This window comes from Pelophylax lessonae (assembly GCF_965119305.1).
Source record: "Pelophylax lessonae genome assembly, chromosome: 12".
NCBI classification, from domain to species: domain Eukaryota; kingdom Metazoa; phylum Chordata; class Amphibia; order Anura; family Ranidae; genus Pelophylax; species Pelophylax lessonae.
In genome coordinates, this window is record NC_138779.1 from 184,039,276 (window position 1) to 184,058,970 (window position 19,695).

Here is a 19,695-nt window from a genome sequence, read left to right on the forward strand (position 1 = left end):
AAAGATACTACATGCTTTTTGTGGTGTTGGGCTTAGGATGTAGTACAGGTAAAATATTTATTTTATGAAAAGATCTTGAAAAAAAAAATGTGCTCTAGTAATAGTTAAATAGCATTACTAGGTGCTATACAATATGGAAATGTTACAATCCTTTATTTTAACAGGTTTTCCTGCTAGAATGGCTTTTACCTTTGGATGTCCTCAAAGTCCTTGAAACTGGGTGTTGAAATGTCCTGGGGGTGGTGTTTTTTGTGCAGTCATGGACAGACAATTTGTCATATTTTACAGAGGAGCATTTCAAGCTATGGGTCACAACTAAATAATATTGTTACCTCAACATTCCGTATTCCTGATATCTGTTGTACCATGTACTTGTGTTAAAAAGTCTCCTCTTCTCTTTGTGTTGCTTCCTTTGGGTGAAATACCTAGTGATCCTGCCATTCCCCCTGCTTTCCTTTTTCAAACTGACTGCCAGGCATAGAAACACATGATTCCCAGCGTGGTCAGTTTTCTGGCCGTGCTGGGAGACCAGCCTGCCTGCCTTCCAATGCTCAGACTTCTGCTGACACAACCCCCCACCTCTGCACAGTACACAGCCATTTACTGGGAGGATCAGTGTACTACTGCTTATCCTCCTCCACCCCTCTAAATCCCATATGCAGCTGGGAATAGAGATAATTTAATTACGTATTATTAAAATAAATAATATGGTATTCTTTTAATTTTGATGATTATGGCTTATAGCTAGTGGAAACCCAAAATTCAGTATCTCAGAAAATGTAAATATATCAGAAGACCAATTAAAAAAAGGGTTTTTAATACAGAAATGTTGGCTTACTGAAAAGTATGTACATGTACAGTATAGTATGCACTCAATACTTGGTTGGGGCCCCTTTTGAACGAGGTGTGCTGAGGTGTTTTGGAAGCCCTTTACCAGGAAAGTCTAGAGTACTTCATGCTTCCCTCTGCAAACCAGCTTTATGGAGATGCTGCTTTTATTTTCCAGCAGGACTTGGCACCTGGCCACCCGGCCAAAAGTACCAATACCTGGTTAAATAATCATTGAATCACGGTGCTTGATTGGCCAGCAAACTCACCTGACCTAAAGCCCATAGAGAATCTGTGGGGTATTGTCAAGTGGGAAAATGAGATACACCAGACCCAACAATGCAGAAGAGCTGAAGGCTGCTATCCAAGCAACATGGGCTTCTAGAACACCTCAGCAGTGCCACAGGCTGATTGCCTCCATGCCACGCCGCATTGATGCAGTAATTCTTGCGAAAGGAGCCCCAACCAAGTATTGAGTGCATACTATACTGTACATGGACATACTTTCCGGTAGCCAACATTTCTGTATTAAAAATCCTTTTTTTTATTGCTCTTATGTAATAATCTAATTTTCTGCAATGCTGAATTTTGAGTTTTCACTAGCTGTAAGTCATAATCCTCAAAATTCAAAGAAAGAAATATCTAAAATATTTCACTCTGTGTGTAACACATCTACAAACCCGATTCCCAAAAAAGTTGGGACACTGTACAAATTGTGAATAAAAACAGAATGCAATGATGTGGAAGTTTCAAATTTCAATATTTTATTCAGAATACAACATAGAGGACATATCAAATGTTTAAACTGAGAAAATGTATAATTTTAAGGGAAAAAGAAGTTGATTTTAAATGTCATGGCATCAACACATCTCAAAAAAGTTGGGACAAGGCCATGTTTACCACTGTGTGGCATCCCCTCTTCTTTTTATAACAGTCTGCAAATGTCTGGGGACTGAGGAGACAAGTTGCTGAAGTTTAGGAATAGGAATGTTGTCCCATTCTTGTCTAATACAGGCTTCTAGTTGCTCAACTGTCTTAGGTCTTCTTTGTCGCATCTTCCTCTCTATGATGCGCCAAATGTTTTCTATTGGTGAAAGATCTGGACTGCAGGCTGGCCATTTCAGTACCCGGATCCTTCTTCTACGCAGCCATGATGTTGTAATTGATGCAGTATGTGGTCTGGCATTGTCCTGTTGGAAAATGCAAGGTCTTCCCTAAAAGAGACGACATCTGGATGGGAGCATAAGTTGTTCTAGAACTTGGATATACCTTTCAGCTTTCATGGTGCCTTTCCAGATATATAAGCCGCCCATGCCACACGCACTTATGCAACCCCATACCATCAGAGATGCAGGCTTCTGAACTGAGCGCTAAAACCACTTGGGTTGTCCTTGTCCTCTTTAGTCCGGATGACATGGAGTCTCAGTTTTCCAAAAAGAACTTAAAATTTTGATTTGTCTGACCACAGAACAGTTTTCCACTTTGCCACAGTCCATTTTAAATGAGCCTTGGCCCAGAGAAAACGCCTGCGCTTCTGGATCATGTTTAGATATGGCTTCCTTTTTGGCCTATAGAGTTTTAGCCGGCAACGGTAAATGGCACGGTGGATTGTGTTTGCCAACAATGTTTTCTGGAAGTATTCCTGAGCCCATGTTGTGATTTCCATTACAGTAGCATTCCTGTATGTGATGCAGTACCGTCTAAGGGCCCAATGATCGTGGGCATCCAGTATAGTTTTCCGGCCTTGACCCTTACCCACAGAGATTGCTCCAGATTCTCCGAATCTTTGGATGATATTATGCACTATAGATGATGATAACTTCAAACTCTCTGCAATTTGTTTCTGAGAAACTCCTTTTTGATATTCTGATCCTCTGCCCATTTTGACTTCTGAGAGATGCTGCCACTCTGAGAGGCTCTTTTTATACCTAATAAGTTGCAAATTGGTCCTCCAGCTATTCCTTATATGTACATTTAACTTTTCCAGCTTCTTATTGCTACCTGTCTCAACTTTTTTGGAATGTGTAGCCCTCATGAAATGCAAAATGAGCCAACATTTGGCATGACATTTCAAAATGTCTCACTTGTAAAGTAGTGAGTGTACAGCTTGTATAACAGTGTAAATTTGCTGTCCCCTCAAAATAACTCAACAAACAGCCATTAACCACTTTAGCCCCAGCCCTATTTCGGACACTTTTTGTTCACAAGTTAAAACCAGTATTTTTTCCTAGAAAACTACTTAGAACCCCCAAACATTATATATATTTTTTTAGCAAAGACTCTGGAGAATAAAATGTCGGTCATTGCAAAATTTTTTGTCACGCGGTATTTGCGCAGCGGTCTTTAAAACGCCATTTTTTTGGAAAAAATTTGAAAAATCACATTTCACTGCATTTAAAAAATACTAAACAGTAAAGTTAGCCCATTTTTTTTGTATATTGTGAAAGATGATGTCACGCCGAGTAAATAGATACCAAACATGTTACGGTTTAAAATTGCGCCCCCCCGTGGGATGGCGACAAACTACGGTCAATAGAGATCTCAATCTGCGACGCTTTAAATTTATTTAACGGTTACCAGTTTAGAGTTAGAGTATAGCTCTTTTTTTTTAATTATTGCCCACGCTCTGGCGATCGCGGCGATACCTCACATGTGTGGTTTGAACAGCGATTTCATTTGCGGCTCGACTTGCGTATACGTTTTTTTTTGTGCGCGAGCTAACGGTGACGGGGACGGCTAAATTTTTTTTTTTTTTTTTCCTATTTATTTTTTCTTTATTTTTAAACTTTATTACAGGTTTTTAAAAAAAAAAAAAATCTGATCACTTTTATTGCTGTCACAAGCAATGTAAACATCCCTGGTGACAGCAATATGTCGTGACAGGTACACTTTATGGAGGGATCGAGGGTCTAAAAGACCCTAGACCCCTCCACTACACTTCCCTGTATGCAAAACGCCGAAAACGGCATTTTTGCATACAGCCGTTTTTCAAATCTGCCGCCTTTTGCAGCACAGTAACCCGGACGTGACGTCATGGACGCCGCCTCCGGGTTACGTCATCGGAGACCCGATCGATGCCGTTTCCGGCATTCATCGGGACTCCATCCAGCCGGCGGACGTGCCGGCTGGGTGCTCGGGGCTCCCGGTGGGACGGTAGCCCCGAGCAAAGCCGCGGAAGGCGGCGGGAGGGGGGGACGTCCCCTCCCGCCCCCCCGGGTAACGATCGAGCGGCTCCCGAGCCGCATCGATCGTTACCGACGGAAAGCCGACCGTCGGCTTCAAACAACGGTACCGGGATGATGCCTCTAGCTAGAGGCATCATCCCGGTATAACCACTCAAAGTCAGCCGACGTAGAGGTTACGTGACTGGTTGTAAAGTGGTTAATGTCTAAACCGCTAGAACCTGTCTTGGTAAACCACTGTATGGTCTTGGCCACTGTGCTACAGCTCAGTTTCAGGGTCTTGGCAATCTTCTTATAGCCTAGGCCATCTTTATGTAGAGCAACAATTCTTTTTTTCAGATCCTCAGAGAGTTCTTTGCCATGAGGTCCAATGTTGAACTGCCAGCAACCAATATGAGAGAATGAGAGAGATAACACCAAATTTAACACACCTGCTCCCCATTTACACCTGAGACCTTGTAACACCAATGAGCCACATGACATCAGGTAGGGAAATGTCCAAATTGGGCTCAATTAGCCTATTTTCACTTAGGGTGTACTCACTTTGGTTGCCAGTCATTTAAACATTAATGGCTGTGTGTTGAGTTATTTTGAGGAGACAGCAAATTTACCAGCTGTACACTCACTACTTTACATTGTAGCAAAGTGTCATTTCTTCAGCTTGTCACAAGATATAATAAAATATTTACTAAAATGTGAGGGTTTGTACTCTTTTTTGTGAGATACTGTATTTACACATTTTTTTCTTTTAGTAAAAGAGATTTTGTGTGATTTTTTTTTCCGATCTGGCACTCCATCCTCCTAGATTCTGCACGTGCACAGATGTGCTGTAGGGCTTCGGGTCCCGCTGAGCCCTGCAGCACATCTGTGCACGCATGGGTTTTCCCAGCACATTTTCATGTGTGCAGCTTTCCCCCCTGCATGCACAAAGAATGGGAAATCTGGCCCATTTGCGTATGAGCAGGAAAGGGCTTGCTGGGACCCGGAGGCTGCATGTGCCACAAGTCAGAGCCTAAATATTGTGGAATGAGACACTAAAAAGGCATATGTCCAACATTGGAGTAAAAAAAAAAAGCATCCCCTTTGATGAAGACATCAGATCTCAGATTAATGCTTGACTTTTCAGGATCTTTACGTGTAATGTCTCCTAATCTTTTCTTTTACTTTGCATACTTTGTAAAATAGGCCGGCCATAGGCGATTCGAATCTCAGGCGATTTGAATCTCAGCCGGTTCAATAGGGACCGGCCGAGATTCGAACCATATGTGGGCTGGCTTGAATGTACCCAAGTTGATTGATCGATTAACTTAGATACAACCAGCCTGACGGAATTTACATATGATTATTGCTATCGGCCTAAATGATGTACAGTGGTAAGGGTGCAACATATCCTATTTTTGTTACTTTCTATAGAATAGCATCTTTGCATTATATACACTATATCAGGATGGTTCTAAATGGTAGTTAAAAGGGTGAAGGATAGGTCACTTTTGAGTGCAGGATACAGAAAGGGGTCAAGAACTTACAAGGATAGTTTCAGACTGAAGCTGCAGACCTCAAGCAATTCCTGAGAGAACATTTTCCACTCTCCTTTCCTGTCTCATTTATTTATCTGTCACATGAAGACACTTAGGAGACACCAGTACTGTGTGCTTGGCCAATTTCCAGCAAGACAAGGGTCCTTTAAAAATTCTCTTTTTATACTGTTGGAAAAAATTAAAAGTCCCTAAAAGGTGACTCCACTTTCGTGGGGAAAAAAAAGCAAATAAAAATAATATAAGATTTCTACACAAGTCATATTGTAATGGAATGATATTAAAAATGGCCTTACCTTTTTAATCTGCAGACCTGTCATTTTCTATAAAATGCAATACGGCAACCTGGAGGCATTCAGTACACAGATGGTGTACAGAACACCCCCCCCCCCCCCCAGAAATGTAATTGCCTGCTTGTGTGATTGGCTCACTAATTTTCCCAGAAGTCTGCATTTAGATGCAAGTCATATTTTAGGCATTCTCTGCAACAAATATAGCATTTTTGGTGAGATACTCCCAAAGGGTTAATTACTTCTAAAGGAATTAACCCTTTGGGAGTAGCCCTTTGGGAGTAGCCTACCACTTTCCCTATAACATTCCCCATTAGAACACTGCAAGTGCAGCAGCTGATTAATAAAGAAAAAGTTTATCCGATTCAGATTCACTCTGCACATAGTCAAACCAAGAGCTTATTCCTTCAAAGCAGAAACAGGCAGCAATGTTTGTCAAAGTCCTTGCAATGTACATTTTACAGAAACCTGAATATTCCTACATTTTGAAGAACTAAACCCTCACAAAAGAAATCCTTAGTTTTGTAGAGCAGTGGTCCTCAACCCTGGCCTACAGGGCCCACTAACAGGCCAGGTTTGCAAGATAACTGAAATACATCCCAGGTGATATCATTTGCTGCTCAGTGATTGCAGTATTCTAGTCTGCATCTCCCCAAGGTAATACTTAAAATCTGGCCTGTTAGTGGGCCCTGAGGACCGCAGTTGAGGACCACTGTTGTAGAGCACCATTGGTAAGCTAGGATTACATTCAGCATTACCTTTAATTATGTTTCTCTCTCTGCACTGTGCTCATCCTATAGATTGGTCGTAGGGACTTCCTATGGATGTGTGCATGCTCGAGAGGCAGCTGAACATCGGTTGTACTGTGGTTGGTGGCTACAGCACAATGTGTCAGTTCATTGTGCATTGGCATGGCTCCCTGTAGACCAACTCTTGAGAGTGCCGTAGACAGACTTGGACCGAGGGCAACTAATGCTCCGAGTACAGCCCAACAATGGTGACCCACCCTGGGTTCCCATCCTCCCTCTCCACAAATGTATAATTAACAAGATCTTACTGCCAAGGCCATCTTTTTTTTTTTTTCTTTTTTTTTTTACATCCTGCAATTCTTCTCCCTCCTGGCCACACGGGCACATTACAGCCCCATAGACTTCTATGTGGCTTGTCTACCTTGGTCTTCTGGGTGGGATATGAAGGTAAATTAGATGAGCCCTGTAGAAGTCTATGGCGTTGTAATTTGCCTGTGTGGCCACTGGCCAGGAGAGAGAGGACCTGTGGCACGGGATGTGAATAAACAAACAGAGGCAGTCGGGGCTTGGTAAGTACACATCTCTCTGTTAGTGGAAGGATAACCAAGTGAAAATAAAGGGAAACAAAGCCTGATGAAGGAAAACAAATACTGCCATATATAACTTGCTCTTGGGGTTAGATAAACTTTAAAGAGGAAGTAAACTCAGCTTTAAAAATCAATCTTTTAGAGTGTATTAAAAGGACTTACAATATTAATACATTACACATAAAATATTTAAATCAGAACCTTCTTAAAATACCTTTTTTTTTTTTTTTAGTTCAATTTTTTCCTTCTTCCTCCTCTAGGCTGCGCCGTGTCATCTCCTCCTGTCTGCTCCCCCTGCAGATGTCATTTCCGCCCTTACTGCATTCTTTGGCTTAAATCTCTCAGTGTAATGCAGACTCTCTGTGTTTCTGTGTGCCGTTTTTCCCTCCCCCTCCCCTTGTGTGACCTCTCTTGTTCACTCCCCCTGTGAGATAAGGAAGCAGGAAGCTTCATAGCCGTGCCGTTTTTTCACACATACAGGGAGAGCAGGCATTATTATGTTAATGAAACAGCACACAAACTGTGCCGTGAATTGAATGACAAACTGGGCATGCTCCGATGACTTCATCAACTTTTACAGGAGGAATTACAGGAAGATTATACAAGTAAGCAATCTTTTACAGGCACCAAACTATTGCTTTCTCTAGGCAGATTAGAATGAGCTGAAGTGTAAATGGGGAGTTTATAACCTCTTTAAGGGGTAGAGTTAGACTTGCATCTAAATCTCCAAACAGTTAAATGACCAAATCGCTCACTCCGTTGGGAATGGTTGGCATGCAGCTCTCCTCGGATGGGGAAACTCCAAAGACTAAAAACGTAAAAGAAAGGAGTCGCAAGCATCTAGTGCATTACCCTTGGACAGCCTTTTGGCTAAGATCAAGTGTAGTATCTGTTCTTATCAGTTGGTATGGACCTTGATGGTTAGTATCGGCAGGGGCTGAAATGAACCGGGGCGCTCTGGGCATAACTGGAGGACCGGGAAGTAGGCACTGTCAGAGAAAGCCGGATGGGTCCGCTGCCTTCTGATTTGAATGGGTCCGCCCCTATCAGTTTGAAGGGAGCGAGAAAGCCAGGCGACCACGGCTAGTATTGCTCCTGGATGTGATTGGTAAGGGATGGCGGATGGCGGTGGGAGAGCTTTTCCTCCTGGGTTGAATCTGGCCTTGCAAAAGGCTTGTCCCCAGTTGAAGGCAGGTTCTCCCTAAGCTGTCTAAAGTTCTGATGCCTCCTGGTAGGATGGGCTACACTAGGTCTGGCCGGGGGGCCGGGTCTGAAGAAGACCGTGGTGTACGTGCCCCTGGGGTGGCAGCCCAGGGGTGTCTCAATTCTCACCGGTGAGGGGCAGCTCACCTGAGTTTTTTGGCACCTTGGTCACTGCACCATCACACTTTTTCTGCACCTGCCTCTTGGGGCGGGCCTTTTGGTCAGCACCAAAGGAATTTTTTATTCCTGGCCGGGGGGCCTGTCAAGGTCCTGCACTTTGGCACTACCCAGCACTTCTCCACTTCCCCTTTCCCCACTCTTTTTTTCTTTGTTGTGTGTTCACGTTTGTCCCTTTTTTTTGTTGATCACTTGCACGACTTGTATGGCGTAGGTCCTCGGGCCTGCCCTGAAAGTCTTGGGAGGGGGTGGATATGGCCTTCTGGCTTAGTTCGCCCTCTCTCATGGGGTCTCCCTTCGGGGGAGCCCCACCAAGTACTTGGGGTGGGCTGTTTCGGCAGTCCCCCTGGAGAACGGGGTCTGCCTGGCTTCGACTGGGCAGACCAAAGTGAGTACCTCAGTCCCCGTCAGGAGCTTCGCGCCCCGGGGGATCAGGGTCAGGGCCTTTCCTCTTCGGAGGAGGGCCATGTGTATGCCTTGTGCACTTTTTGTGTGTCTCACGTTTGCGTGTGTGCACTTTTTTATGCACCGGGTGTAAGTCTTTTTTGAGTGTGTTTCACACACATAATGGGCTTAAAAAAAAAAAAAAAAATTACCCTTGGACACCTTCTAATGAGGAAGGGAGCTTGCCTCCCAAAGCGCGTCAATGGTCCCAAGCACAGGTATATGTCTTTTCCACATGGGGTGGACTTGTTTTATTCTGAAAAAAACAGTTCTGAGGAAGGAATTGATAAATGGGGAAAGGGACGTTTGTGACACCAAGAAAAGTAATGGAAGGTGTGGATGCAAATTCAATAAAACTTCTCTTTTATTAAAGTCAGATAAAAAGTTTTTATCAAAATGCTGACAAAGCAGCTAATAACCACGAATACAAACAATGATAGCAATTGATTAAAAAAGGTGTATACAATTTTTGACAAAATACAGAACACATGCAAAAAACTTTTTCACTCATTTGGCAAGAGATATGCACTCCAAGGAACCCCTATGCGTTTCGACCAAGGGTCTTTTTCTGGGGGTATATTCGTCCCGAGTTTTAAACCATATCTGTATATAGAGTAAAACAGATAGGTAATAACAATACTACTTAGTGAGTACAAAAGTGGCAACAACATTGATACATAGAGACAATATATCATAGACATCTAACTATAGAATATAGTTGACAATTATAGTATATTTTATAGGTAGAACTTACATGCCAAATGACAAGATGTATAAGACATAGAGTCCTATATTAAGCACTGTAGTATATAGCCGTGACTGAGAGGTATGTGGGGGAGACAACCAGGCTATGGGATCCGCATTAGAGCCCATAAGGGACTAGAGCATGAATGAAACGGGTATCCCTAATAAAAATAGATTAAGAAAAAAAAAAGGGAGGGTATGACTAAATAAATTTTAGGTTATAGTTACCCCAGTGTTTGCCAGAGGAATATAGAATTATATCTGGTCCTTTCCAAGGTAGATGGGAAAGTATATTGCATAGGAAAGCCCCAGACTAAAGGCCAGAGGTGGGGGATTTAAGTCACATGACTTGACTTGCATCAGACTTAAGTCACCAGTTTGAGGACTTGAGACTTGCTTGACTAAAATGAATTAAAGACTCGACTTGACTTGGTATTCATGACTTGAGACTTGACTTTGACTTGAGACATATGACTCGAAATGACTTTACTTTTTTAGGTTATTAAATATTTGCATTTTCTCAAGATGTGTTAAAGCAAAATGAATGTGCCTGTTATGTTTCTCACACCACAGTCACTTAAAACACTTCAGTGTGTTCTGATTTTTAGGACACTGGCTGTTTAACAATTGAAATACTTAACGTGTTTTTAGTGACTGTGGTGTTGAAACATGACCGGACGAAGGATTTTGAGCTGTTTGGGCATTCAAAGTGTTTCTTTGATATGCCAAGGAAAAAGCGCTAAGCAGTTTTGTTAATGTTGAAATTAAAATAAAACCTTTCCTGACCACTGACTTTTAACTGAAAATTGAAAATTGAAAAATTGGGGTAGATCAGACCAGGTATTTTGACTTGATTTGTGACTTGACCAAAATAAATGACTTGACTTGACTTGCTTGGCTTCTAGCAGGGATTCGACTTGACTTGCTTCCTTTTTGCCACAGTAACTTGGGACTTGCTTGAGACTTAAATGTTAAGACTTGAGACTTGCTTGTGATTTGCACATGTGTGACTTACTCCCATGTCTGCTAAAGGCACATAAGTGTAGAGGGATAGAGCCTGATTTTTTTTCTCCTCAATCTGGCCAATATAAAACACAAAAAGGAGAAGAAAGAGCTAGTAGTATTTGCAAAAAATATATTAATTCTGATTAGAGATATATTGTAGTGAGGATCATAGTGACCACTATAATTTAGTACCTGTATTGCTCCACAGCCAGCGCACTTCCTCCCAGATCAAAACCGGAATCGGAGTGCAAAGGGGAACAGTGTAATGTTCTGGTACCTCTGGTACCCTTGTCTCCATATTTCTCCTCTCCTAATTGCGTCCCATCTTGTGAAACAAGGGACGCATATACCTTTAAGACCGGATGACATCATTGCCGAGCGCCGCTATGAGCGGCTATTTCAATCGCCGGTTTGCTCTCACTCATCGCTCGTTCAAACCGCATGTTCACCGCACCTACTCCTGTGAAGTCGGAGCTGCTGACATTCTCCCTTGCTGAACTGAAGCCGGAAACCTCGCTGGTGATCCGTATCTCGCTACGGGATCACCCCTCTCCAATGGACACTGTTACTCCTAAACCTATCTAAGTGATAAGTACCCCGTAGGGGATTCTTACTAACCAATCTCCTACTGTCATCTACTGCAATTACCAAGACTATCTGTATCTATCTATTCACTATCATCTGCATAGACTGTTAGCTCTTGGGACTACCTTCAACTATCCTTGCACTAGGTTACTCTGTCTAAGTATACTCCATCTGTGTCCTACTTACCATCTGCACTATACTTGACATCAGAACCTATCTGCTTTACCATCACCTGCAAACTCTCCTAATACTACTTCTAGTGCTCACCATACAATAGCCTGTCTCTCATCTATATATCCTCATATATTCTATCCCTCCATTAACATCTATTAATATATATGGTATATAACAGGCTGTACACGGTGATGAAGTCCTGAGAGTTGGATATGTTTGTTCAACAGATTCTCTACAAGGCTACTGAGTGTAATAATTCTGCAGCTGTAAATCCATCCACTAACAAAAACGCATGAACGTTACAAACAGGTAATATATAAAGGGAGAGATCCACCCAGTATAAAGCTAATTATTCAATTAGTAATAAGGGAAATGTATCCCACCTGCTCATGTAAGCGGAGGAAGAACCTCAGATGGTCCCCTGCACTGGTGTTATGGCAACCCTCAAACATTGACGTCACTTCCGGCAGCGACGCAGAGAATGGGAAGAAGCACAGGGATCTGAACATCCGCCCCATCTGCAGTCATGCTATAGGAGTGGCGACCGGCCAAAGCGTCCACAAGAAAAAATGGGCACAGATAGAAAAGCTGCCATGTTAGAGAGTGGCAGACATGAGGGCAACTGCGCAAAAACGGAACCCGGCAGAAAAAGCCACCGAGTAAAAGAGGGAATGTTAAGATGTGTACACACATAACCTCAAAAAGCCCCAACCAAAGGAAGGGGCTACACATGCCAGGTGAGATCTATTGCAGACCCTGTGTCAGGACATAGAAGTCCCCGCATAGCCAAAAGTACAGCCAAAGCTAGATATATTTTTTACAGTGAAAAAATCAAGAAAAAGTAAAAAATATTTAAGGGGATAATAAGCAGTTCAGACAAACAAAAACACACAAAAAAAAACAACAACAGGAACGTATATAGAAAAATGTTGTATCCTTCATAAGATGTTCCAAGTGTCCGGAAGCAAAACCCTCCAAAAAAGGTCTGTAACTGAGTATTTAATTTAGACCCGGGGGGTGAGTAGTTCTCAGGTTGTATATCCAACAAGACTCTTTTTGTAAAAGAGTCTTGTTCCAGTCTTCCCCTCTACCATCATGTTTGATTGTTTCTAAGGCCCAAACGATTAGGTGGGACATATAGTAGCCATGAGCCTGAGCTATATGTCTACCGACGGTGGTATGTATATCACCCAATTCAGCTGAGGCAATATGTTCTTTTATTCTTCGCCAGAATTCTCTCTTAGTTTTTCTTATGTAGAAGGCACCACAAGGGCAGCTCATAACATATATAACCCCCACCACGGCGCAGTCTACATGCAGGCGAAGTCTCTGTTTCCGTCCATTGGGGAGAATGTAGCAGTTTGAATCAACTAGGAACTGGCACCATTGACATTCTCTACAAGGGTGTGTAGCTTGACTAGATCTATTTGTAGGAGAAAGCGTATTAAATGTGCTGGACACAAGTTTGTCTCCCAATGAAGGGGCCCTTTTAAAAGTAATTAGCAGTTTAGGGGGAATTAGTTCAGCAATTTTTTTTATCTGCCTGAAACAGATGCCAATATTTGGAAATTTGTTTACAAATTAAGTTGTGCTGTGTGTTGTATGTGATAATAAATCTGATGGGTTGTCTACCAGTGGAGGTGTTTTTGGGCTTATTATGTAATAAAGCCGGTCTTGATAATTTAAAGGCCTTACGTAAACAGGTTTTTGTATATTCCCTAAGTAGAAGGCGATCTCTAAGTTGAGAGGCTGCTGCTCTAAATGTATTATCATTGCTACAGTTGCGACAAAGTCTTAAGAATTGAGAATAGGGGATAGAATGGATTAGGGGTTGTGGGTGAAATCTATCGGCTCTCAAAATAGTGTTGCCAGCCAAGGGCTTGCAGTAAAGATTGCTCACCAGCAGGCCCCCGGGGCAACTTCTATAGAGCCATCCAAAAAGGAACCTTCTCTGCACTGTATGACATATTAAATGAGAAATGAAAGTCTTTAAGAGTTCATGGCTGATACGCATTTATGTAGCAAGTCAGACGAGCCATCCCATAGAAGAAAGACATCGTCTATATAGCGTAGCCATAACAAAACATGTTGAGTAAAACATGAGAGGTCGTCCGAATGGAGAAAAAGACATTCCCACTCCCCCAGGTACAGATTGGCATAGGATGGGGCACAACATGTCCCCATCGCTACGCCCTGTACCTGGAGGAAGTGGGAACCATTGCACGCAAAAACGTTATGACAGAGAATGTACTCCAAAATATCAAGGACAAATTTGTATTTTCCTTTCGAATGGACCGTAGTCTGTACAAAAAAAATTACTAACGACTTGTAAACCCTTACAGTGAGGAATGGATGAATAGAGTGCCTCCATGTCAATGGTCACAAGAAGTGCACCTTGAGGGACGTGGAGGCCATCTATTAAGAACAGAAAATGTGCCGCGTCCCTAACGTATGAGTGTAGACTGGTCACAAAGGGACTTAGAAATGAGTCTATGAATTTACTTGCATTTTCTGAGAGACTAGAATTACCAGATATTATGGGTCTAGCAGAGGGGTTGGAAAGGGATTTGTGGATTTTAGAGCGCGTGTTGAAAACAGGTAGCTTTGGATGCCGATTATAAATGAAGTCAAACGTTTGTTTAGTAGTTAGGCCTATCGTGATGCCATTCTCAAGTATTTTGTAGAATTTTTTATTAAATTCCTCAATACAATCTAGGCTGATAGAACAATACCAGTCATAGTTGTTTAATATTCTAAGGCACATATCTTTGTATTTCTCAGCATCCATCACTATCGTGTTCCCTTCCTTGTCCTCTCATTTAATAATTATAAATTTGCTTTTAGCAAGCAAGTCCAAAGCCTCTTGCAAATCAATCGGTAGGTTGGAATGTGATGGAGATGAACATACATTCATGGATTCAATAGCCTTTATAGTGCATTGGAGAAAAGCTGATAGATGTGGATTAGAATGTATTGAAGGAAACTTGTGAGAGTTTTTTTTTGAAAGATAGTTCTGAAAGCGAATCTTGTGGGGGAAGAGGAGAGGGGTCCAGAAGACTATCCAGATCAATACGATCTATGAGGTCTCGTGGGTCTCCTTCCTCAAAAAGAAGGGTAAGGTCACGCAGAGCTCTGCATTCCTGTATAGTCAAACGTTCAGAATGATCCTCTTGGGCATCAGCAGTGTTCACATAGGGTAGCTGTAGAAGGACTTTTCAGGTAAAAAGTTGAAGATCCTTTACTACGAAAACGTATCTATATCATAGGATGGACGATAGTTTAGGCCCAGGGAGAGAACCAAAGTTTCCTCCCTGGATAATTTTCGTGAGGATAGATTGATAACTTTTAGCTCGTCTTGTTTGATTGTGTGCGTGTCATGTAGGTTTCTATCAGCTTGTGACCCTTGTGAGGTTTGTGGTGGTCTGCCAGATGAGGAAAAGCCGGTGTAGAAACTTGTAAAGGGATAGGTGCAGGCGCATGTGTCTTGAAGTAGCTCCTAGATCCCTTGAACCCAAACTTGTGTGTTCAAGGGAGGGAGCTTGAGGGACTCGATGAGAGAACCCATCACCGAAGTTACCTATTACCACCTGTGTAGAAGAAAAGCATGAACCTTCAGAATCAATAGTGCGTCCTTTTGAGTTGAAATCAGTTGAGGATTCTAAGAGTGTGTGAGTTTCTTTTACGTGATACAGACTCTACGGAGTCAGAACGGTGCCTCTGTGAAGAAAAAGAAGAGGAAGAAGGAAAATCAGTGTTATTAGAAATAGATTGCTTTCTCACATTGCCTGATTTACATTGAGATCCATTTAAGGTCTTGGTTTCCTGTAAATTCCAATTGTAAGCTTTAAAGGTAGTTTTATGCTATTTTAACCTTCATCTTTGTGAGTACGTTTTTTGGCATTCAATAAAACATTAGAAGTGTCCAAGGGTAATGCACTAGGTGCTTGCGCCTCTTTTCTTTTATGTTGCGTCTAAATCTACCTCTCCTCTTTTCTGAGGCAATGTGAGGCCTCCTTACCACCTGTTTTAACCCTATTTTTGCCAACAAATGTTCCGCTACCACATGGGTCGCATTCAGCAAGCTTACCAACTGCCGACTGCTACATGTCAGGTAGTTTTTTTTCCATGGGTGCGAAGTGAAGCATCACGTCCATACAAACCCCAGCCCGCTGCCTATTGCAGCTAAAGAGGGACAGTTGGGGGGTGGGCAGTAAACATGTGACTCAATCTCGCATTTGTATGGCACCCTAAACGCAAGTCTAAATAAGGCATTTACACACATTGATATGATTTTTTTTTTTTTTTTTTGTAAAGATGATCTCTTTCACATAATGCAAAAAGAAGTAAAAAAACAGGTACAGTTTCCCGTAAAAGAAAGTTGTGTCCTTTAAAGGACTTGTGATAAACCTCAAAAAAAAATTACAAAATAAAATTAAGATAAAAAGTGTGTACGGAGACAGTGACAGCCTATTAAAATGCAAAATGTTTTCAGATAGCATGGAAAAGTACTTTAGGTAATTGTTTTAGCTCTCACTTGTAAATTCTCCAAAGATTTAAAAATTCATCATTTCCACCAAATTGTATTTCTTCAGCACGTTAAACAGCGATGATACTTTTACTTCCAGATGGCCACTTATGAGCGTCCCCTGGGCTGTGCTTAGTGTGCTTTGTTACCCATGCAGCATGTTGTCTCTGCAATCTGCTGCTAATCAATAGGTTATCACTCACTGCAAACTCTTCCTGTGATCCTCCCACAGGCATGACTTGCTGTCAATTTTGTTTATTCCACATGTGGTTCCATGGCCCGCAATACATAAGCTTAAAGGGAATCTATATATATTGAAAAAATAAAAAGAGAATCTGTCACCAGCAGAATACCTGTGTGAGACACAGATGGAAGACACTCACTGACTCATGGGGGTTGATTTATTAAAGGCAAAAAGGCCATTGCCCCAGAGCTTAGTGAATGTGGTGAAGATTCAGTTTTTTAAAAATACCCAATAACGTGCACAGAAAAAAAAAAACAGCATTTGTGCTTGCACATGATTGGATGATCAAAATCAGCAGCGCATCACCTCATTCTCTAAGCCCTGGGGAAAATTCCCTTGCAAAGTACAACTTCCCTTGCAAAATAAGCAGCCTATTTGCCTTTAGTGTTGGAATTTCTGCGCATGCGTGAGATCCCGTGATATGACTTCTGGGGTGACTGATGTAGAAATCCCAGGAAGAGGCAGTTCACAGGACTGCATGCATGCACAAAAAATGCAGTAACAGATCCCAGAATGACCTGCTGCATCCTTGTGCGAGTTTCGCTACATCATCCCTGCCTTGGTGAGATTGATGGACCTGAACCTTAAAGTAAAAAACATTTAGTAAAAAAATTGCAGTTCTTTTGTAGGGAAGGGGGAGAAGGCATGAAGAGTAACATTAACCACTTAAGCCCCGGAGGATTTGGCTGCTCAAAGACTAGGGCCTATTTTGCGATTCGGGACTGCGTGATTTTCACGGACAATTGTGCGGTCGTGCGACGCTGTACCCAAATGAAATTGACGTCCTTTTTTTCCCACAAACAGAGATTTCTTTTGGTGGTATTTGATCACCTGTGCTATGAAATTATTCAAAAAAATATGTAAAAATCTAATTTTTTAACATTTTAGGCCAATTTGTTTTCTGCTACATATGTTTGGTAAAAAGAAATCGCAATAAGCGCATTTTGATTGGTTTTCGCAAAAGTTATTGCGTTTATGAACCAAGGAAAAGATTTTTGTCATTTGTATTATTTTTTTTTAACGAGTAATGGCGGCGATCTGCGACATTGCGGCGGACAGATCAGACCCTTGACTGACATTTTTGACACTTTTGGGGGTACCAGTGATATTACTACAGTAATGTGCTATACATATGCACTGTTACTGTAAAAATTACACTGGCAGGGAAGGGGTTAACTTTATCAGAGAGCAAGGGGTTAAGTGTGTCCCTAGGGGCATGCTTCTAACTGTAAAGGGGCGTGGATTTTGATGTAACCACAGAGACATATGATCCTACATAGCAGGATCGTATGATCTCTGCCGTTATGTCAGGGAGAATGACAGGCGGCTTTGTTTACATTAGCCGCCTGCCTTTCTCCCTCTCTAGCGGGAGATCGCGAGTGACCGGCGGACATTGGACCCGCCAGTCACTCGCGCGGGGATGGCTCCGGCGGCACGCGCTCGCCCCCTATTGGCTCTATTGACCATAGTATATGTACTTGCGGCGGTCGGCAAGTGGTTAAAAAAGGCTGAAGGTTCACTTTAATATTCTAATAAATGGACATACTGTATGTGGCACTTTTTGTCTTGCTGAAGACCAGCTTATATAATCTGACAGCTATATCTGACAGCCATCAGGATTTCCTGGAAAGTCTATTGGAACATTGGTTACTATGTGCATGTTTTTAATCAGATATAATCTATTTCTGTTCTTGGCTGGTCCATGATATTTTAAAGTCATGAGCTCTCGGTAACAAGACTGGGTTTAATATCCCGTTCACAGGAGAACAATCGTTTTCAGCTTAGGACTGCTCTTGGAAAGCTGATTTAAAATGAAACTCAAGAAGCTATAGACTTTCATGAGCTGTATAATTGTTAATATTGGCTATTTGAAAAAAAGAAATATTTTCCACCTTTCTATATTTATATTTCCACCTATATTGCATACATGGGGTTTTAGTTTTCATAGCAGCAGCCACAAAAATATAAGGGGTTTTCTACAAAAAAATAGATTTGTGAGCGGTTCCTAATACCAGAATAGATATGCTGTATGGGCAAATGATTCACGTTTATTTTCCAATTGTTCTTTATTGGGTTTAATACTCAAGCATTGATACAGATATTTTAGATTACAGATGTACAAATTTAACAGGAATTTGTGGAGTGGAGTGTTTGAAAGACAAGATATAAAGGTGGTTAATCAGGGTATCATCCTGGCATGTATAGGATAATGGAATCCAAATTAAATGGGACTTTGATTATATACAAATATGTAATCAAATATTTAATGTCAATATTTGGTTTCAGTACGACCTTAGAAACTTACAGTGCCATCATAGTATATGGGTTATAGAACCAGTGGTAACACAGGCTCTCCAACCTTTGGAACAATTATTAGTAGAGAATTTTTTTGTAAATTTCTTTTTATTGTTTTATGCATGACACATAACAAGAACACCTCGCCACACAGGGCGGAACTCAACAATAAAGTTACAGTTGAAAAGACTTCAAGAACATCCATCTCTCTCCCCAGTCAAGGCTTACCACCCTGCAATAACAAAAAAGAAGGATGGCGCTCTGTTGTGCACATAAAGGGAATCACTGTATAGAAAATGGACAGTTTTTGAACATCATCCTGTGTTAAGTATTGGGCAGCCTAGGTGCAATTGATCAAAATTAACCATAGCCATAGTATGACAACATCTGGGTTTATGACCTAGCAGGAATATGTATCAAGGACTATCGCCTGAACTTTTTTTTTGTGTTTACCACCCTGCAAGCAACTCCACCTTCCCTGATGTAAGTCCCCCTGAAGGGGTAGGAGTAACCAAGTCAAATATATATATATATACAGAGAAAAATATTTGCAGCCTCCGAGATAATAATGCAATTAATCACACATTCATGCACCCGTTACGCAGTGATCATGCCTAAATTAGACTCCGGTGTTGAGAGGGAGCTCCCCAGAGCAAGGTGTACCCATGACCTTCACCTCCAAGCTAGACTCCTTCAATACAATGACTGCATTATGCAAAAGAGACAGTACTCTCCAATCAGATCTTCCAAACGTTATCAAACTTCTTTGGGCCGTCCCTGCTCAAGTATGTAGCTTTATAGAACAGGATTACTTTATTCACGAGCCCCTTCGAAAAGGACAAGGAGGGTGTCATTGGCTTTTTCCAGTAGAGGATCAGTGTTTTGCGAGCATTGAACAGAAGCAGGCTAAGCAAAGTGCACTGAGCCCTAGCAGGTGCCAAACCTTCCACTAGGCCAAGTAGGCAGGTTGCCACTGTGAAAAGGCACAGGCACAGAGGTGATCTCTGTGTTAAAGCGCACAATGGCAGACCAGTGCTCCTGGGACACCAGGCAGTGCCAAAAGATATAACCAAAATTGGTCGGAGAATGTGAGCAATACCAACACCCCGCTGAGGTCCCCGGGTAAAT

At 41.9% G+C, this 19,695-nt stretch overlaps 1 protein-coding gene across 1 annotated transcript in view; it reads left to right on the top strand.

Moving 5' to 3' along the window:
* SYT3 (synaptotagmin 3) overlaps positions 1 to 19,695 on the top strand; it is a 402,879-nt gene that overhangs the window by 239,937 nt on the left and 143,247 nt on the right. The window lies entirely within an intron of this gene.